Source organism: Protopterus annectens, chromosome 2.part0, assembly GCF_019279795.1.
Source record: "Protopterus annectens isolate FY-2018-M chromosome 2.part0, PAN1.0, whole genome shotgun sequence".
NCBI classification, from domain to species: Eukaryota; Metazoa; Chordata; order Ceratodontiformes; family Protopteridae; genus Protopterus; species Protopterus annectens.
The window spans coordinates 1,054,170,673-1,054,191,862 of NC_056728.1; positions in this window are offsets into that span (position 1 = coordinate 1,054,170,673).

Here is a 21,190-nt window from a genome sequence, read left to right on the forward strand (position 1 = left end):
CTAGTATCGACATTACATCCTAACAACTGCAGCTGCTGTCCCTATGGACTGTAGAGGAAAACAATGCTTGCCCGAGAATGTTTCCAGATAATCATCTAACTTAGATGCGCTACAGTACGGCTTTGTCTATTATATTGCACTATGCTGCAGCTACTGGACCGTTATCTCACATGTATGTGGAAGGAATGACACTACTGACAGCCATGTATAATTTAAATAGAGTGTGGAACATTATGCTTCAATTGGCAAATACAAGCACTTGCTTGCTATTTTTAGCTGTTTGCTGCAAATCAGTTATTATTTTACCATCTCAGACTATTCTATATCCATGTTATACATATACCATGTCCATCTACATCATAACAGCACTCCTCTTTACTTATATTCAGCTCAATGTCATTTAAAGAATATTTGTTATCTGTAAAACAAACAATGAAGGCCTACACTCTTTGAAAAATGTCAGTCTGCACTTTGCACCATGCTAGCAATCTTTTCTAATCTATACACTTAACATGACTTGTTTCTTAATCTTTGTAATAATGCAGATATTTTCCAGTTTCTTTATGGATTTGTCAGAATCATAGTCCCTTCTAAATTTAAATTACCATTTTCTGAGTCTATACTAAAACAACTACTATTTCTTAAAGCTGGAGCCTCTTAGCTCAACCACTATGATCTACTCAGGAATATATAGCCATTACCATGAGGAGATGGCAAAAGTATAAAAATACCCATTTAAGTTATTGTAGTTTTGAAATTATGCACTTGTATATAAAAAAGGTAGCCCAGTATGGTCCTTTACTGAATATCATAGTGCACCCTGGTCATTTTACATATAACACACCTTCATCACTAAAGGAGGGTTCTGGCCAGACCTCCCCTCTTCAGCAAAAATGGAAGTCACATCTGATGCAGCATATCTTTAAAGCATTGAGACTTGCAAGAACATACAGTTAGGTAGGCAGTTCTCATATACCATGTGAAGAAAGCAGATTGGATTCACTTACCTTATGAGGGTTGCATTCTTTTAAAGGCTAGTGCTGTTTACATCAATATAATAAGAATTGCAGAATTTATGCTATATGTATGCCACCTGTAACTCTTCCAGTGCCTGCATGAGTCCTAGCTGGGTGCTTTGGTTTCCTACAGTACTGGCATTCTCTAAACTGCAGTCAGATGTGCATAGTGTGTGTGTGTGTGTGTGTGTGTGTGTGTGTGTGTGTGTGTGTGTGTGTGTGTGTGTGTGTGTGTGTGTGTGTGTGTGTGTGTGTGTGTGTGTGTGTGCGTGTGTGTGCATGTGTGCACATGTGTGCGTGTGTGTGTGTTTGTGTGTGTGTGTACATGTGTGTGTGTGTGTGTGTGTGCATGTGCGTGTGTATGTGCATGTGTGTGCATGTGCGTGTGTGTGTGCATGTGTGTGTGCATGTGTGTGCGTGTGCGTGTGTGTGTGTGTGTGTGTGTGTGTGTGTGTGTGTGTGTGTGTGTGTGCCTCTTGCAATGTGATATACTGATATGTTATTCAGAATTCTGCCTTATTAGACTGATGGTTAGGATACGCTACAACTCTGTCATATTCCTGCACTGGATTAAGAGGCTGATAAATGAAGAATGAAAGAATCAATGACATAAAACTGGGGCTGTATATGTTATGAATCCTTCTGCATCCAAAGTAGCATTGTAAACAGGTGGTTATGGTCCAATACAAGTCATGAAAATGTTTGATATACTTAATAATGCACAGAAACTATCCTCTTAGCCGACTATCAGAGTAAGGAGTACTGTGTCCAACAGCTCACCTTGCTGTCTGGTCTGGTTTCTCCCTACAGTTATTCCAAGCCAAGACTAACACTTTTTAATAAGAATACCTACCAGAAAAGTCTGCATAGTTGACTGGATGTTTACAATTCTTATTATCAGCAAATTTGATTCTTTAATAGTTATTGTTTAAACATTGTGACTGGATGTTTACAATTGTTTTTACAGCAAATTTGGTACTTTTACTAGTTATTCTTTAAACATTGTTTCAGCGGATGTGTACACCTACAAGGGCACACCCTATCCCAGGTATAGCTTCATCTCCACCACTAGGTGGCAAACAACTAACAATATACTTGCTGTATCCTGTCCCAAATAAATCAGCCTCTCCTTGGAATTCCTGTGAAGTAAGGCTAGTACCATTTACTTTGTGTATTTTGTCCCCAGATAGATTTTCCTTCCTTTGTTGATTTACTTACACACCAGGGCCATAAAAGTAGTGTTTCTGCAACATTCTGTTTATAGTCCTACCTTTCCGCCTCCACCTCTTCCTTGATTTCACTTACCTTGCAGCTCCAAAGCTTCTGCTTCTCATACTGATTGTTTTTCTTTGTATTCTTCTCTGAGGGGAATCACCTAGACTTATACGAACACTAACTACTCTCCCTAACATCCCCCAATCAGCAATCACCTTCTGTCTCCTAGTCACACCTCAATTAACCAGTACACTATATGTAACACTCCTCCCTCCCCTCACACAGCTTAATTGCAACTTTCCTTAATCACGCTACTCCCACCACACTACACCAACACCCCTCTGTGCCTACATCTTTTTTATCACACAATCCAGCTAACCTAACATTCCAAAACAAAGAATAAACACCATGCTCTTTCTCCTGCCTACACTCTATATTCTACTGCTATCTGCATACTAACATCCTACACTCACCTACAGATACATGTTCATAGCTCTACACTATTTTATACTAATACCATCCACTCCACACTCTACTACCTTGCCATCTCCTCCCAACTCTACAATCACACACCTATCGCATACTTCCACTTCAAACATGTAGTTGACAGCAATACCACTAACCACTTCAGCAAACACCTTCACATACTTTCCAAACTGTCACACAAACATGCATGTATATTATCACAGATTCTCCGTAGTGGTGATATACACCCCAATCCTGGCTCACATGCTGCACAACATACCATCATGCCTACTATTCCACTCCTTTCTCACATTAAAACTTCAGACCTTCTCATTCTTAACATGAACCTTAGAAGCCTAGTTAACAAAATCACACTTTAATGCAGTCATTGCACAATACTCTCCAGACATTCTTATAGCAACAGAAACTTGGCTAAGACCCCATATAAGACATCCAGACATACTCCCACAAGGCTATTGCATATGCGGGTTAGACAGGATCAGGAAGAAGGGAGGAGGGGTTGCAGTCTTCTACAAAGATAACCTAAGCATTACCCACCCATTTAATACCCTTATGATAACAACGTTGAAGTCCTAGTAACACGGCTCAGAATCAACCCAAAGAAAAATATTACCATAATTGCCACTAACATTCCTCCCAACAATACTCCCACTGCCATTGAAGAACTCATAGGCTGGGCAGCCTCAACCTAAACCCACAAAACCATTATCACTGGCAATTTCAACTTAGATTGGAACACTGGTGATAACCCCTCCATCTTCATAAATCTACATGGTTTCTCCCAAACTATGCAGTTTCCTACTCGAATAGATAAACATAGCAAAAGGGACTCTGTCTTAGACTGGTCACTTATTAACAGTACCACCCACAAGTATCTCTCTGGATACCTTCCAAATAATTTAAGTTAACATAGCATTACCTACTTACTCCATCATCAGCTCAACCCACCGAGAACCATAGTTTACAAAGTTATACAGAATACCAGAAACTTCTCCAATGAAGCATTCTTAGACATGCTCAGTAAATATAACTGGACACCAGTCCATCATCTCCAACTCAACCAGGCCATAACATACTTCAATGACACATTTCTAGCTATTCTAAATAGCTTAGCACCAACTCGTGCATGTCATGTTAAAAATAAGAGATTGCTCTGGATATCAAAAGAAACCATTAGACTTCAAAAACTGAGGGACAAAACCAGGTTTCAATACCATAGGTTCATAGGTTTGTACTAGGCCAATGGCCCTGGAGCCTTTAGACGCCTAGCCCATAGAAGTGTCCTGGCATCATGCTGCCATTAGTTCCCAGTGCTGCTATCAAGTAGAGCCACTGGAGTGATCCCCAGGTTAAACTTTCTATTTACTATCCATTCATCAAGATTTCTCTTGAAAAGGGCCAGTGAGGTGTTCTGCTTGACATGTATGGAAAGTCTATTCCAGAGCATAGGCAGTCTCTGGGTTATGATCCTGTCCCTCCAGCATGTTCTGTTGATTGTGGTAATGAGGTTGAGGTCCCTGGAGTGTGTGGTGTGGAGGGATTGGGATTTCTTTAGGTGCAACATTTCTAACAGAGCTGGGTCAAATATGGCTTTGTAAGTCAAGCAGAGATCGCCTCTTAATAGATGATATGAGAGAGAGAAAAGTTGGAGTTTTCTGAGTCTGTCCATGTAGGGCATGTGTTTAAGGCCTAGGATCCTCATTGTGAGGTACTTTTATGGCCTTTCCAGCTGTTGCAGGTGTTTAGTGAGGTACATGCCAAATGGGGCATTATACTCAATGACTGGTCTAATTAGGGAAGAGTAGAGAGAGATGATGACCTCTTTCTTCCTGGATGCAAAACCCTTAGGAGTTAGATGTGCCACATAGAAGGACTTTCTGACCATAGTGACAATGTGGTGTTTCGAAGGAGAGGTTGCTGTCAACTTGTGTCCCCAGATCTCTTATAACATCTTCGGTATTCAGTGGGTTACCATCAATGTGGTAATTAGTGGGAGCTAAGTTTTTCCCAAAGGGAATGATGACACATTTTTTGGCATTAAGCTTAAGGCCATGGTTTCGGCACCAGTCGTTGGTCTCAGTGAGGCCTTTCTGTAGGATGTCTACATCACTTGGGGAGTTAATAATGGCTCCCTACCTGCAATCTTCAGCAAACTTGGTCAGCCAGAGTCCCTCTGTGTTGGCCTGGATTTCTGAGAAGTAGATGCCAAACAGGAGAGGACCCAGGACCGATGCCTGTGGGACTCCACTCGTGACTGGTTGGCAGTCTGACTTGGAGTCTCCTACTTTCACACTGTGGGTTCTATCTGTGAGCCAATTTGCAACCCACCTAGTGATATATGGGTTGATGCCTAGTTTGGTGAGTCTATCAATACTTCCTGAGTGGGGAATGGTATTAAAGGACTTGGCCAGATTGAGGTAGGCTGTATGAACTGCCTTGCCCTCATCCACAGCTCTGGTGACTGACTCAAAGACGTCAAACAGGTTAAGCAGTCATGATCTACCCTTCACAAAACCAAATTGCGTGGGATCCAGAGTTTGGAGATTTCCCATATCCTTGTTAATTAGGTCCATGATGATGCACTCCATAGCCTTACATATCAGACTTGTCAGGCTAATGGGGCGATAATTCCCAGGGTCTGTAGTCACTCCCCCTTTATGGAGAGGGATGACTGTAGCAGTGTGCCATTCTGCAGGGATAAAGCCTGATGTGAGGCTGTGATTGAACAGGGCACACAGGTGTGGTGCCAGTTCACTTTGTAGTTCATGTAAAATACAGCCAGGGATATTATCAGGTCCCATGGAAGATGTATTATTGGCCTTGGACAATGCAGCTTTAACCTGTGCTGCAGTAATGCTGGGTGTCTGGCATTCTTCTGGTATTGTGATTGGTCCTTTAGGGAAGAAGAGAGGGGTAAAGTTGGCACTGAATCTGTCTGCCAGCATGTTGGCAATATCTGTTGGCTCAGTATAGGAGGTACCATTGTGCAGTAACTCAGAGCAAATCTGGGTATTGCTGTGGAGATTCTTGATATAACTGCATAAGACTTTGTGGTTGTTTTTAGTGTCTGCAGCAATTCTGCCTTCATAGCTAGCTTTAGAGGTTTTGATGAGGGATCTTAATTTTTTGTTGAGGCTAATAAGGGAGTTTTTCCAGTCTTGGAACTTCACCTTTTTCTGCAACAGTTTCTTCCTTCTGTTGTAGAGTTTGTTAATGGCGGGGGACCACCAGATTGGCTTCTTTTTTTTGGAAGAGAGACTCTTGGTTCTGTTGGGTATAGCTAGTTCCATGCATTTATGTGTGTGTTTGTACAGTGCATTGGTATATGATTTGGTGGTCATGCACCTATTTTCCATTTGCATGGGTGCCGTGAAGTTAGCCACCTCTGTTTTTAGGAGCCCAAAGTCAGTTTTGGAGAAGTTTTTCATGGTGTTTACCTTTGCTGGTGGTGTGGGTGAGATGTGCATTTCCATGGTAATTAGTTTGTGGTGAGATCTAACCAGGGAGGAACTGGCTATTGTTGTTAAGCAATGGTTGCCCATGTTAATAATAACCAGGTCAAGGATGTTGCTTCCTCTAGTGGGGGGAAGAATTAACTGGTCCAGTGCATTGGAATTAATGAATTCCAGGAAGCGTTGGACAAGTGTATTGATGCATGAGTACTTTTCCCAGTTGATGGAGGGGTAGTTGAAGTTAGCCAGTATAAGAGTTTTGGGTTGGACCCTAATTGTTTCCAGGGTGCTTAGGAACGTGAAGAGGGAGTCTTGGGACATGGTTGGGGACCTATAGCAGACTATGACCTGAATCGCCGTCTTAGCCACTGTTAGTTGTACCAGAAAACAAAAGACAATAAAACTCTGTTAGCATACCAGCAGCTCTGCAATCAAACAAAAAATAACTCAAACTAGACAAAAAACATATTATACATCTATGCAAAACAAATATGAAAGCAATCCCAAAAAGTTCTGACAAGCAATTAACTCACTCCTCCTCCCAGGTAAAGCCACAACCCCAGAACCAACAACCAATAACCAAAGCATGAGTATTGCCTGACAAATTTATAAACACCATCCTCTCCTTAGTTACAGGGAACAATTCCACTCCACCATCTCTTCCACCTAATGTGGAAACTAACAACAACTCTTTTGACCTCAAACCTGTCCCAACTAACATAATAAGAATGATGCTGAAAAAACTGAAACCTTCGTCCTGAGCAGCTGACCATCTCCCCAATGAGTACCTCAAAGTTTCAACTGATGCTGTAGCTCTGCTGACTCCATTCCAGTAAATAGGACTATAGCAGACTAATATGTCCCAAAATTATGAAAAATTTTCTATATCACCCCTCTACATAAAGGAGTAACATCAACAGAATTAAACAATTACAGACCCATAGCCATCTTTTCTCCCTGTGTCAAAATTCTGGAAAATGTATCCACCCTCAAATACTACAATTCCTACTGTCTCACAACTTTATCTTTCTCTCCCAACATGGTTTCAGACCAAAATACAGCATCACCACTGCCCTAAATAATTTCTCTAACACCATCAACCAACTCAGAAATTAAAACCAGCAAGTAATATCAATCTTCCTAGACATGTCAAAAGCATTCAACACTGTCTCCCATCAGAAACTCCTTAATACTCTTGCCTCATTAAACCTATCCAGACTTCCCTCTCCTGGGTCCTAAGCTATCTTTCTGAGAGGCAACAAGCAGTATGATGGAAATCCAAACTCTCACCACTTCTGACTGTGTTGGTTGGAGTCCCCCAAGTGTCCATACTAGGGCCCCTTCTTTTCACCATCTTTTCCAATGATCTAGCCTCATCCACAACACATGCTAAAGTAGTTCAGTATGCAGACGATTCATCTTTAATCTGCTCAGCAGATACCTTACGATACCTCCAAATAGTAGCCCAACAAGCTTTTAATGATATAGAAACATATCTAAGTAAAGAACAACTAATCTTCAACCCCCCAAAGACACAGTTAATGCTATTTACCAGTAGCAAACAATCACCTACCAGCCCCCTTTTACCATTCTCTCAGCAAATAACACAGTCATCCAACCAGTTGAGCATACAAAACTCCTCAGCATGACTATCAACAATAAACTCAGATTTGACCAAGACATAACCATCACAATTAGGAAAGTTCATGTCAAACTTGGCTCACTGTACAGAAGCAAGCCATTCCTCATTGACAATACCAGACTAGCCATATTCAGAACCTTCTTCCTCTCTATGCTCCTTTATGCTTTCCCCCTGTTTACCAACTTAAAAAAAAATCAGACTTAACCAAATTGGAAACTTGCTACAACAAACTAGCCCGCTTCGCAGCCAACCTTCCTCACCAAACCCACTGTTGTATTGCTCTACATAAATTAAATTGGCTTGAGCTACCTAACCTTCTCCATCTCTACCAACTTAAATTCACACACAATATCATCTTCCATCCTGACAGTTGCCCATCCCTCATGGAACTTGTTGTTCCCTCCTCATGTCCATGAAGTCTAACATCTGCAGGCAGAACTTTTCTCACAGCAAACAAAGCTAACAACACTCACAGTGACGCTCTATTCTCAAATCAAATAGCCAAATTATGGAACTGTCTACCCCAAACCTTCCAAAACACACCTGGATCTACCAATTTCAAACAACTACTATTTGAACATCTATCCAAAATCTGGCCTTGCTCCTGCACCAAACTTGACTGACAAGATATCTATAACTCTATCAACACACTGTCCACTCCTTACCTCATTTTCTCCCTCTCCTCAGTGTTATTACTACTAAAAAATACATATAGATAAAGGAAATCTTATTTGTTCATAACTATTACACAGCACTAATTTTATTTTTCTCATAGTGATCTTTACTGAAATACTTGTGTTTTTCTTTTTGAAACTGTATCAGCTAGAAAACTGTATTGAATACTTCTTTGTATAGCTTAAGTAGATGATGTGTATTCTGCATCTTACTATATGTATACTATTGCACTATCTAATGATTGTATTTATTGCTTATATTTCTGTGGAGCTTTTCTCCCCAGGCCTCTGCTGAAAATGCACTTCTGGCCCAGTCAGACTTTCCCGGTAAGCAAATGTAAATAAGCCTTATATTCTGATTGATGGTTATTTCAAAATAGGCCCACCTATTTAGAAGTAACCAACATCTGAAATTTGAAGGGCAAATTTACAGACACATGCATGGTATGATTTGTTTTTGCATGGCAAGCTAACCATGGTGGTTTTGCTTTGCTTTGTTGACTCTTTCCCCCACTCCCATCAGGAGAAGTAAACTTTTAATGAGAACAATTTTAGATGGGTTTCCTAGCAGGAGACCACTGACTAGCTGGTTTGGTTGTAACTACCTGAGCACAAGTGGTTGAGACTGAGGTATGTTCCATTGAGTTTGCAGCATCACTGTTTGTATGAGAAAGCTGTTGGTTCATACAGGGAGTTTCACCCAACATTATTGATGTACAACTGTGGATATACTATATACACAAGTCTGGTAGGTGAGATGACTAACGTTTATTTTAATGAGTTTTGGAAGGGTGTTCTTAGTCTGGAGGGATCAAGTAGTCTTTTTTCAATCAACCGTATTTAGTAGACCTATAGGCAACTCTCTTTGATTGCTAGAATCAGGTGTGAGAAGCATTTTTTACAATAATAGAGTACTGCATGGCATAACACTCATTTGAAGAGACAGAAGAGTACTAAAGAGTACTAAAGTACATAATACTCCTTTGGGTGGTGCTGTGTTGTGTGATTTTGCATGAAAACACATTTGCACATTTGTTGATAGGTATCAATGGGCACATATTAAGGGTGTAATATTCATAATGTTTGTCAAATCTTTATATATGACTGTAGTTTACAGCCTAGGAGTCACAGTGTGTATCTACTGAGAAAAGTGCAAGAATTCTTGTAACACACTCTCCAGGTGCCACATTTGAAAATGCCATGTTTGCATCTTACCCATTTTTGTTTTGCAAGCCCTGAATTATAATTGCAAAACATTCAGTGATGACTCCATGTGCACAGTTTCATATTACGCATGCCTTGCACTGGTACTATGTATTTTGGATTGCTTATGCAGTTCCTGATAAGATGCGCTAGTGAAATCTTTCAGTCATGACACAGCTCATTAATCTGTAAAATTTGTATGAAATGTACACCTTTTTATTACTGGACAATGACCTGTCGAACATCCAATATTTAAATCATCTTGATGTTTAAAGAGTAAAATTATTTATCTTAAGTACATGCTACAGCATCTAAATAGATGTATGTTGGTGATGATATGAAAGACTACTAGAATGTTATTCTACTTATGTATGTATGTATTTATGTATCTAATTATAATCTATCTTATCTGTCTATCTATCCATCCAATCAGTCATTCTTTCTTCTTATCTGTTTGTTGATTTATCCATTTGCTGACCACATAGGTAGCTGGTTTCAGATCCAGAACCATTTTCCATTCTGACACCAACTTGAAGCTGTCAGTACAGAAACATTAGAGAAAACTGCACAAAAACCTTCTATAAAGATGTGAGCAGTGGAGCCAACCCACTGGTACAGAAGGATAAAATCCTGACTATGGTTCTGGTGACCTGAGTTTAATTATCTGCTTAGACATCCGAAGGAGCTGGCAGAGAGGATAGGCATATGCCTGTCCTGTAGGAAAGGTTACATGCTGATATGGGCAGATCATTTTTCAAACCCTGGTAGAGGTTGGGACTTGGAAATGTTTTGACTGGGCATGTGGGATGGATGAGGAGGCGTAATTACCTTAGGAGCCAGGATTGAAATGTCTGCAGAGACCACTCTTCAATGCCCAATCCAGTGTGGTATATAGAGACTGCATGCTGGAAGTAGTATGTGAGGGAAAACCCCATCACACTTGATAGCATATATGATGCCTCCAACTTTGCCACCACCCTCCCCTGAGATTGTGAATCTGCATTTGCTACTCATTGGCACACCTCTCTAGCCACCTCTTTCAGTGGCCAGACTCGCAAAATGAAGGCCTACTCAGAGCTCCATCCTTTGTGTGAAGTAACCATCTCTGTAACTTGATACTATGTTTATTTTTACTTCTAATACTTCTGCTCTGACTTTATCTTGTCAGTCTCACTTTTTGTTATTTTCAGGTTCACCAGTGTCTTCCACCCAGTTGTTTGGTCCTTGATTCTACATGAGCATTCACATCATCTTGTAGGAGCACATAGGTGACCTTCATTGCTGGCCAGCATCAGGACTTGTACTTGACATTCAGTGACATGTCAACAGCCTTTGACTCCATTGGTCATAATGTTTGTTAAAGGTACTGGCAAGATTTAGCTGTCATACAAAAATCAACACTTTTCTGAGTCTTCTTCATAAAAAGATAGTTGCCAGTAGTCAAAGCAATAATTTGGTGATCAGTCCATTCAGCATCCATACTGGTATCAGTCAGGAATATGTTATCACCTATACTATACAGCAATACTGTTTTTCTATCAAAATAATGAAAGCCCTAACCATGAATGTTCACAGTCCTGAACCAGAACAACAAAAAACATCAAGCTGACTGCTAATAATGTCAATTCGTTCAGAAGGCAAGAATCAACATTTGAGAGTAATTGGACCGCTCACCATCAGAAAAATATGCCATCTTAAATTCATACATGTTTCTACTGTTTTGCAGGGGGTAACCCCCCTGCATCCCCTATTTGAGGGGATGTGCCCCCCACACCCTTCTAATTATAAATTCTAACTCCAAGATTGCACTACAGTGAGGAGAAGGGTAATGCTCCTGATCCCCACTGTAGTGTGATCCAGTTCAAAATACAGACAATCAAAACTGCAAATGCAAGCTATGTGTTGATGTTTCAGAGTCGACAGGATTTGTGTTTGCAGTTTTGCCTTTTTGCACCTTTCAGTTTGACCTTCTGACAGACAGTAAGGTACATTTCATTATTTTGATAGCAAATCAGTAATACTTACAAAGGGAGAGCTGCAGATTTCCATATTATCTGCTGACATGTTTGTCATGAATTTTATCACCTGCATTCAGACTGTGGCTTTTTCCACAATTCACAGTGGTTTATGTAATTTTTTACCCAACATGTAATGAATGCAATGGGAAAGCAATTTAGAAACATATTCTGTACTGGCTCTACTTTATAGCTCAGAGAAGAGCAGGATTCATAGATGACAATTATGCACAGGACTGGATCATGCCTGAGTCACACTGCTAGTCAGCATGTGCTAAGATATGTGCATATATGAAGCAGATCACAGTTACTGGATCTACATCAACACTTGCGGATAGGTGAAGTAGAAGTCGCACTTACTAGTGTTCGAGGAAAATGCAAAGTAAATGAACTGTAGAATCCACAGAGAATAATTTAGAAATACAGTCACTGAAAGAGGCCATGATGAGAGGCTTGTAAAGAAAAAGTCAAGTCCTGTTTTTTTTGATTCAAGGAGGCATTAAGGTATGCTGAAGGCATACTGATCAAAGCTGACAAAATAAGTGTACCTAACCAGTTCAGAACGATTGTGAGGATACATGACCCCCATTTGTAAGATTTGAATTCAGCACAAAAGTTTGACATGTAATTTACTAGTCTGGAATTCCAGCTGAGACAGAGGATGCACAAATTTGTTATGTATGTGATTCATACCATTATAATGATCCATGAGAAGAAATGCTAACATATACACTTCCAACAAGATTGTGGATGACAGTGGGCACAGATCTATTTGGATCAAGGGAGGTATATACTTTTTGTCAATTTTCTTTGTACTAATTTTTTTCAGTGTATTAAAAACAGTCAATTGGCCCATTACATAGACAAAATATACAAATAAAACTTACACACATTAAGGAAAAATGAAAGAATTAAAATGAACAATTTGTATAGTATTTAAAAACGATAGTAACATGTTTCTCAGTATGATAATTTAACACAAAACTGTAGGTCTAAGTTAAGACAGGTCCTCGATAATTTGATTTCATCTATGATGCCTTCCAGTAAGTATTTTCCTTGAATTATGAGACTATGAACATGGATTTAAATGCTTGGTTATATAACAGGAAAATTGTGCCAAGGAAATCTTTTGCAGATTAATACCCTGAGTTGTTATATAGAACTTTACTAAACCAGAGAATGCTATAAACAATAATGCATTATCTTTAATTGTAAAGGTCTATACCTGAAATGAAAGATACACTGATACTAGGACAAATCATATGCTATGATACTGAAGTGATATGTTTCTCATTAATATAAGATCGGAATTTCTTCACTGGAGGGCCATGACAAAATACATAAACAATCCAAATTTACATTATTGCGTAGTCTATATGTAGAAGGAAATGTGGGCAAAATAAACTTTGTAATAAGAGTTATATACATGTTAAAACTGAATCATAGATTGCATCTACAAAGAGTGTTAAAGTGTATGGAAAACAAAGCATTTAACAGATGTTTAACCGAGATTTGTCATTCATTAGAAAAGAGTTATGATCAGGCCAATAAGGACAGTAAGAATCCTTATTTTTACATTTTTTACATTTTTAAATGCAATTTCAATTTATTTAACAGAAGCAATTGGTTTAAAGAACACATTTTTACCATCAACTGCAGATGGCTAAACAAAACTTTTAAGGTTATCTAAATAACATTAAGGTTAACAATATAGCCTTTTAGAAGGAGATAAATATCACACACTTCAGATACTGATATACAGTTCTTCATAAAAACATCATCTGGATTTCAGAAGGGAACCCAATGTTGATATCATAGAACTAAAATATCAGGATTGTACAATATTGTTTTGGAAAAAAAAAACAAAAATGTAGAACCATGACTTTCATGAAGCAAACTTTGAAAGCTTTAGCTATCTGTACCAAGCCAATGTTTGTCTGAATCTCCTTTAATAACGTTTTAGACATGAATTGAATGGCCAGATAGTTATGCTGTTTAAATAGTATAGATTTTCTCTATGTTTACTCCACGTTGCATACCAGGAACGACTAATAGTGTTAAGATAAGGAGCATGGAAATGCTTTGAGGATCTTGATATCAAATTTACAAGTAGAAATTTGAAAAGTTCAAACTACCACAGCATATAGAATCACTTAATTTGCTGTAACATATCAAAATTGATTTATAGAATGAAATAAAGTTTTGTAGTTTCTTATGTGCATATTTTTTTCTAATTGAAGGCATGAAGATTCATTTCAATTAAGGTTTCCTACCTTGACAAATATTAATAAATTAATGACCAAATTTTAGAAATATTATGACAGCTCTAGTAAAGACTATTTTGAAAAAAAGTAATTTGTAAGTATTTTAGTGAAATAATTTAATTCAAAATAGATCACACTGGCTATGATAACAGTTATCAAGCATAATAAATTAGACTGTCTTGTTAATATTAATGGAATCATTTAAGTAAGTAAAAAAATAATAAAATATTTTGAATACCATCCTTAATATGTTGGTATTGGAAGAAAATATTAATATCATAATCTGTAAATGGAAGATTTATGCCACTAAAGACAGGGTAGTGAATCAAAGAGTTTAAAAATATGTAGAAGTAAGGGTTCAATATATAAGCTAAACAAACAAGGGGAAAAAGGAAAGTCTTGTTGATGCAATATAAATAGGCACTCATTAAAAAATTATACCGAAGAATGCATATCAGGTTGACAAATGTTTCATGAAAATGTAGCATCTGTCACACATTAACAAACATCTACTGTTTGTGAGCTTAGACACTTCAGCCACATCTGTAGCCACTACAAATAGCTCTTAATAAATAAATGTTTTTCATTAAGAAGACATTGTCTAGTGAATGTCTGATGCTTGTCTGTGACTTAAAATAGAGAGATAAAGAGATGCTAGAGGCAATAAAATCTGTTTTAATCTATCTGTTAAAAAGGAAACAAAAATCTTCAAGTCTAGCTAATAGTTTTATATCTCATAGTGATATGAAAAGCATCTTGTTTGGATATTTCAGTAAATTATAATCTGACAAAGAAAACTTGAAATTAAGAATAAATCTATTCTGGATTGTGACATGGAAGAATTAGAGTAGCAAGAAAACTGTGTGTGGAAAGAAATCAGAAAGGATCAATTAAATTGTAAGCTCCCTATATGCCTTGAATAACCATAGAAACATTTAAGTTTAATATTTTTGCACTCTATTTTCTGTCTTTAACCTCATTAATAACTGTGTTCTAATCACCTACTATAATAAAATCTTCCATGTCTATCAGTATCTGCTGACACAATAGATATGCCTGCTAATCTCTTAACCAGAACAGCTATATCTATCTTATTCTTAAAGGTACCTGTCAATACAGTATAGTTCATTCAATTGTTACTAAGCAATTTTCATTCACTTTGTAACATATGGGGTCTCCTTCTTTTAGTTTTAAAATTATAGAGTAAGTGCAAAAAAAAGTTTCCTCTCATAAGACTTGAATACCTGCATGCTTCCAAGATGAAATTGTTTAAGGAATTCAAAATTATAAAAAACTTTAAATTGAGTTACAGTAGAAAGGTAAAAGTTAACACACCTATGCAAACACATATATGGATAAAAATGTGTGGCATAAAGCAACCTAGATGGACCAATTAAGAATAAGATCAAACCTGCTAAACCAGTACTAAACCGACTCTGAACCCAGCGGCCTAAACCATGTCTCGAGTGTCCAAACTTGTTCCAAAACAGAATTAATGCATCTATCATAAAACACTAAATAGTGATCAGTACCAAAATCATGAGTACACTATGTAGATAACTTTAAAGTGACCCTTTCCCTCTTGACTCTCTATAAAATGCACCAGTCTAAAACTAGAAATAAAACATAGCAAGTATTAACAGGGACTAGCATATATCTACACACATAGTTTGAAACAACTCCATTACAAAAGGAGCTATAATAAGTTAGCCATTTGTCTATCTGAAGCTGCAATTTAAACTCATAGTAAACCACAAAATAATTATTATGCAAATGTTGACTTTAATTTGCTTATAAAGGTAGATATTCAGCATTGTCCTGTGTTGTGAGAGAAAAACAATGAAAACCTGTCCTTTTTTACTCAAACTTGCAAGCTTATGGGCAAGGGCATGAAACAAAGAAACACACATACACACACACATGCACGCGCACACACACACACACACACACACACACACACACACACACACACACACACACACACTAGGATATCCAGCTTTGGTTTGAAATGTATCTTTAAAATAAAGAAAACAATTTTATTGTGGTCTTGTGTACTGGAGAAAAATCAATGACTAGATGTAATTTTTATATTTAAAAGAAAAAATGTCTAAAGTCCAGAGAAGCAAAGCCAGCCAAGGTTATAATATAATAGCAATGACTAGAGGCACTTGAAGTTGCATGAGCCATCAGGTGCTTTTGGGAATAAAACATAACACACACAAAGGTACCAAACTGTCTGAGATTTTAGTTTTAATATACACCATGCCATAAAATAAGTAGCAAAACATAATAATAGTGTTGATAATGATAATAGTAATAATAGTAATAATAATAATAATAGTAATAATAATGAAGACTTTAAAGCATAAAATGAAGATAATGATCTGGTATGATATGCATCACTGCTGCGGAGAATTTGTTCATAAGTTTAGACTTTCAGCATGTTCCTACATCCTGTAAAGCAGGAGAAATGCAGTGTAAATCTATAATTTTATACCATAAAGTAAACATGCTTAAAATTATGGAATTTGATTATAAAATTACAGCAGTCAACATACTAACAGCAAAAAGGATGACTCAAAGTAAATCGGCATGAACCAGCAAATAAAAAGGGGAGGAGGTGACACAGAAAAGACTACTTTAGTTTAAAAGTAACTAAGATGATACATCAAGAGGTGTATAAGCAAAAAACAGTAAGCAGTGAGCTTAAATCTGAACTTACTGGAATTAAAATAAACATGAAAATCAAGCTGGATAAAGGAATTAGTTCAACAGAGTCAGAACTTGGGGTTGATAATGGATCATTTTGACTGATATGTATGTCAATATGAAAATGAAAGAAGAACTGTAAGAGTGATCCTGTTGAAACAGTGCCAAAATATTTGCTCCCAGTACAGCCTTTTTTAAATGTCAAATATGAGTTTTCTAGTTCAAACCTTTTAAAAAATGTACAGCACTTGAAATATATAATTAAATAATGCTTAAAATGTGAGACACAGGTAAGACAAAGCTCGAATGACCTTAAAGGTTTGCAGTCTACTTCTTTTATTTGCTATGACTAAAGGTTTTTGAGAAGGCTGCACTGACCACAGGCCCTACCAAGGCAAATTGTAGACTCCTAGCTCTGGGATAAAAAGAGGATAGCTGTGGGCAAAATGAGAGAACAAACTAAAATAAATTTAAAACATAGTAGACTATTTAATGAATTATTTACAAAAATAGCATTTAACCTATACTGTACTGATGCTAAGGAGGTGCCACAGGGAGAAAGCGTGTCAAGCAACAGTTGTGATAAAGAAACTGTACCAAATAACAATTTGAAGAGTAGTGTTGATATTAATGACTAGTTTAATACACATGCAGCAGTTGCAAACACCACATACTGCTCTCAGTGAAATAACACAACTTGACAAGATAGAAAATGAACCCAGTAGTTTGGTGAGTTCGACACCAGGATAAGCATATACACTTTATATTTCCGTAAATTCAATAGTAGCACCGATAAGGTAGAAACAAGATTAATTAAAACTATTATTCTATGAAGTGTACCCAATGATGGAGACCATTTAGATGATTCAGAACAGTGACCACAAGGTATACATGTGAAGTGCAGCCATTTCTGATTAAGAGATAGCCCTACCATGGTGCTTTAGTACAGAGATGGACAGTGTCATGGTGGACTGTCTATGTGGCCATTCTAAATTCTAATGAGGTATTCCAGGGAAAGGTATATGCCAATTAGCCATGTACCTCTCCTCCAAAAAATGCCTGTGGTAGGGTATTTATGCAGCTGAGAGATTCAGAGCATCATTTAGCTGCATAAAATGACATGGACGCTCACTGCCTTTTGTGTTAATAACTATGGCCAAAAAATCTGAAGTGGGTCAGGAGGGAACATTAGACACCAAGGATGTTGTTCATATCATGCCTTAAAGGCACTTAGAAAAATAAAAAAAAAGACAGTGTAAGTTGAAGGAACATTAGACATTGGAGGAACATTAGACATCAGGGATAGTGTAATAGTGTGCCCTAAAAGCACTAAAAAAGATTACAACCCTGTACTCTTCCACCTTGCATAGCAGTTCTCATGTATCGCGACCAGTCACCAGGGATAGCTGAGAATATTACCCAGGTCTTGTAGCAATATATGTGAAGTAAAATGGGGAAAAGGTTTTGAACCTTACACTTTTAGTACAGGGGCAGCAGAACTAACCCGCTATGCAATCTGTTAGTACCACCAGGCTTATTCTACATAACCGAAAGTATGAAACTCTAGTGTCTGTCATGATTCAATGATTGCCACAGCCTGTGAGTTATAAGGGAAAGGGTACCCATAAGGGTCAACAGCAGGAGTGTGTCTGTGTTAATGCTTCATTACAAAGCCATTAGGATCACTAGATGACAGTAGGAAGAATTTTTAGAGTACCAATTGGGCTCGTTTTTAAAGTTAATAGAACATCAGCACTTACATTACAGTGCACAGTATGAACAGTGAGAAGAAACTAATATTTGACATTACTGACTGATTTTAAGGATCTGTAATTTATGAGAGCAGGGTTAAAAATTAAAAAGTGACATTAGGGATGTTCTATCAACTCTGGAACAGGTAAGATGTATGTTGATGTGCCTATGTGTGTGTGTGTGTGTGGGGGGGGGGGTGAATGAAAGAGGGTGCCTGTGCCAACATGATGCATCAGCCTCCAGCTTTAACCAGTGCAGGAAAGTGCCATTTTCACTCATGGTAGATAAGGGCAATTTAGAGACTCTCTGACCTGCAAATTGCTGCATCATATAATGTGCCCCTTATTACCACAGCTGTTACTGCCTACATTGGGACTGTTTCTGAATCCCTGGGCACATCTCTTAAGAATTTTAATTCTAACTGAAGGAATTTTAATAAGTTAGGAATTTTTACAGATTAGTAACTTGACTAGCAGCATAATAAGCAATATCAAATCTGCATGAGGAAAATGACATAATGAGTAAGAAATTCTAGAAGGCAGTATTATTTAAATAGTCAAATGGTAATATCAATATTTTTAGTCAGGTTTGAATGTAAAAAGTTTGTCAAGAATAACCTTTGCTTCTTCGTGATCAGCCATTTTTTACATTTGCAGTTGTTCCAGTGAAAACTTTGTTTAGCTGGAAAGAACATATGAAAATTAATGTTTTTTATCTGATATTGACAAAAGAGCGAATTATATTCCTGCCAATTTATATTCTATAGGAATGTCTTCTGAAATCTTCCGCTGACAGGTTTTTTTCCAAGTCTGGTTGACTCTTGCACTTTTAAGGATTTTACTTTATCTTGAAATTTTAATAATCTGACTATTCTAGAAGAATCTGAAGCATACTTTGTGCAAAATGCTCTGTGTGTTTTTTCTTTTATGAAAGTTTCTTTTGACTTTGGCTCAAAATGTTCTGAACAACATTGACTATGTCAGGCAAGTCATCTTTTCAGGCATGCCCCTGAGGAAGTCAAAAGAAACTTTTATAACACACTCTTCATATATGCAGTTTCTTTGTAATGCAAGTCATTATTCAATGTTGGATTAGAAATATTGTTTTCACAGGTTGAAATTCTTGTCTCGGACTCTACAGTCCTATAGCCTAATTCATCAAAAGCTGCATTAATACTATTGAGATGCACTGTATTTTCTCCAAACGTAACTGTCATGGCTGTATTGCTTCTTTCAGTTGAACGCATAGACAATTACTGTCAGAAGAGGACTTAGAAAGACCAAAATTTCTGTCAATCATTTCTGAAGATCTATGTCTTTTAGGATTAGTTTCTTTTTCTGATGTTGAAACTGAAGAACATTTTGTTTTTGCAAATTCAGATCGCACGTCCCTCTCTAGTTTTGTTCGCAATATTGACGATTTTTTTTAAACTTGCAAAATATTGAAAAAAAAAATAATAAAATAGCTTTAGATCTCCATGACCAAGGAATATCATAGAAATAATTAAACTAGACTGCATTATAATAATAATAATTGGCCAAAGTATTGTCTGTTGAAGAAACCAATGAAACATTGTCAAAATGACCAAAAAAGATCATCATGAGACTGACTCTTAGGGAAAATGTATCCCTGGAGCTTGGTTACTGTCTGAAATCCTTACTGAATCATCGCATGTCATATGTGTATGTTATTATTCTAAACATCTGTAAGCAGCTATCTATCTCTCAAACAATATCAATACACTGAAGTCCAGGTTTTGAGACCTCTCATGTCAGACAATGGTCTTCAACATATGTGCTTAGAATTTAAAAAAGTTTGGAAAAGCGATGCTCAATCAGATGAACACATGAAGGTAGTAGTTATAATAGTAAAAAAAAGCTGACACTCACCATTAGAACACAATTAGTCAGCCATTGTCTTTTCAATATTTCCCAGACATTCATCAGATTTTCTTCTAGAGATATACTACTCCACATCTTACTTTTCATAGTAAACCCACTGTACCATCAGCTTACTGAAGTTGCAGGCAAAGCCTAACTGTTCAGAGCCATGACATGATTTAAGTACTTTGTTGTAGTTTTCAGCTCTGTGTAGATTTTAACAATTGTAGAATACATTATAATATGGTCATTTTAAAAACATTTTGATCACATTTTCTATCAAAATGAAAGATCATTTGCTTGGTAGGTTTGGTAATGTTCACCAATATTAATATTATATGGTTGGATGAGTAATCTGAACATTCTGCTATGCCATAATAATACTAAAAAACAATGATATGATTAAGTATACATTCAATATAGCACACACAGTCTTATAACTGTTTTATAAGTAAGATTTTATTGCAAACAAAAATAGAACTTTACAAGCTTCACACACATCACATGCATTGTTGTATACATCATTGTTGTCTGGCGGTTGATCACGTTCTAAAACTGATAACAACACCTTTAGTCTTCCTTAATACTGGCAAAACTACCCAGTGCCAGAGTGTATATTCTGGACAGCTATATGGATCCCTTACAATAATATTTATCCCTTAACATATCACTACTTGTCAGATCTCCATTTGCACTCAGCTAGGTATATTATAAACATCTGAAAACTAAATGCTAAGAATTAGAAAAAAAATGATCCAAATAATCCAAATGAAGACACTCCAGGGCAAATAAAAGCAACCGTTTAATCAAATGTAAAGTAACAGCGATCGGTACTCGATAAAACAATTAGAAAAAAATGTCTACACTTTATTTACAAAGCCA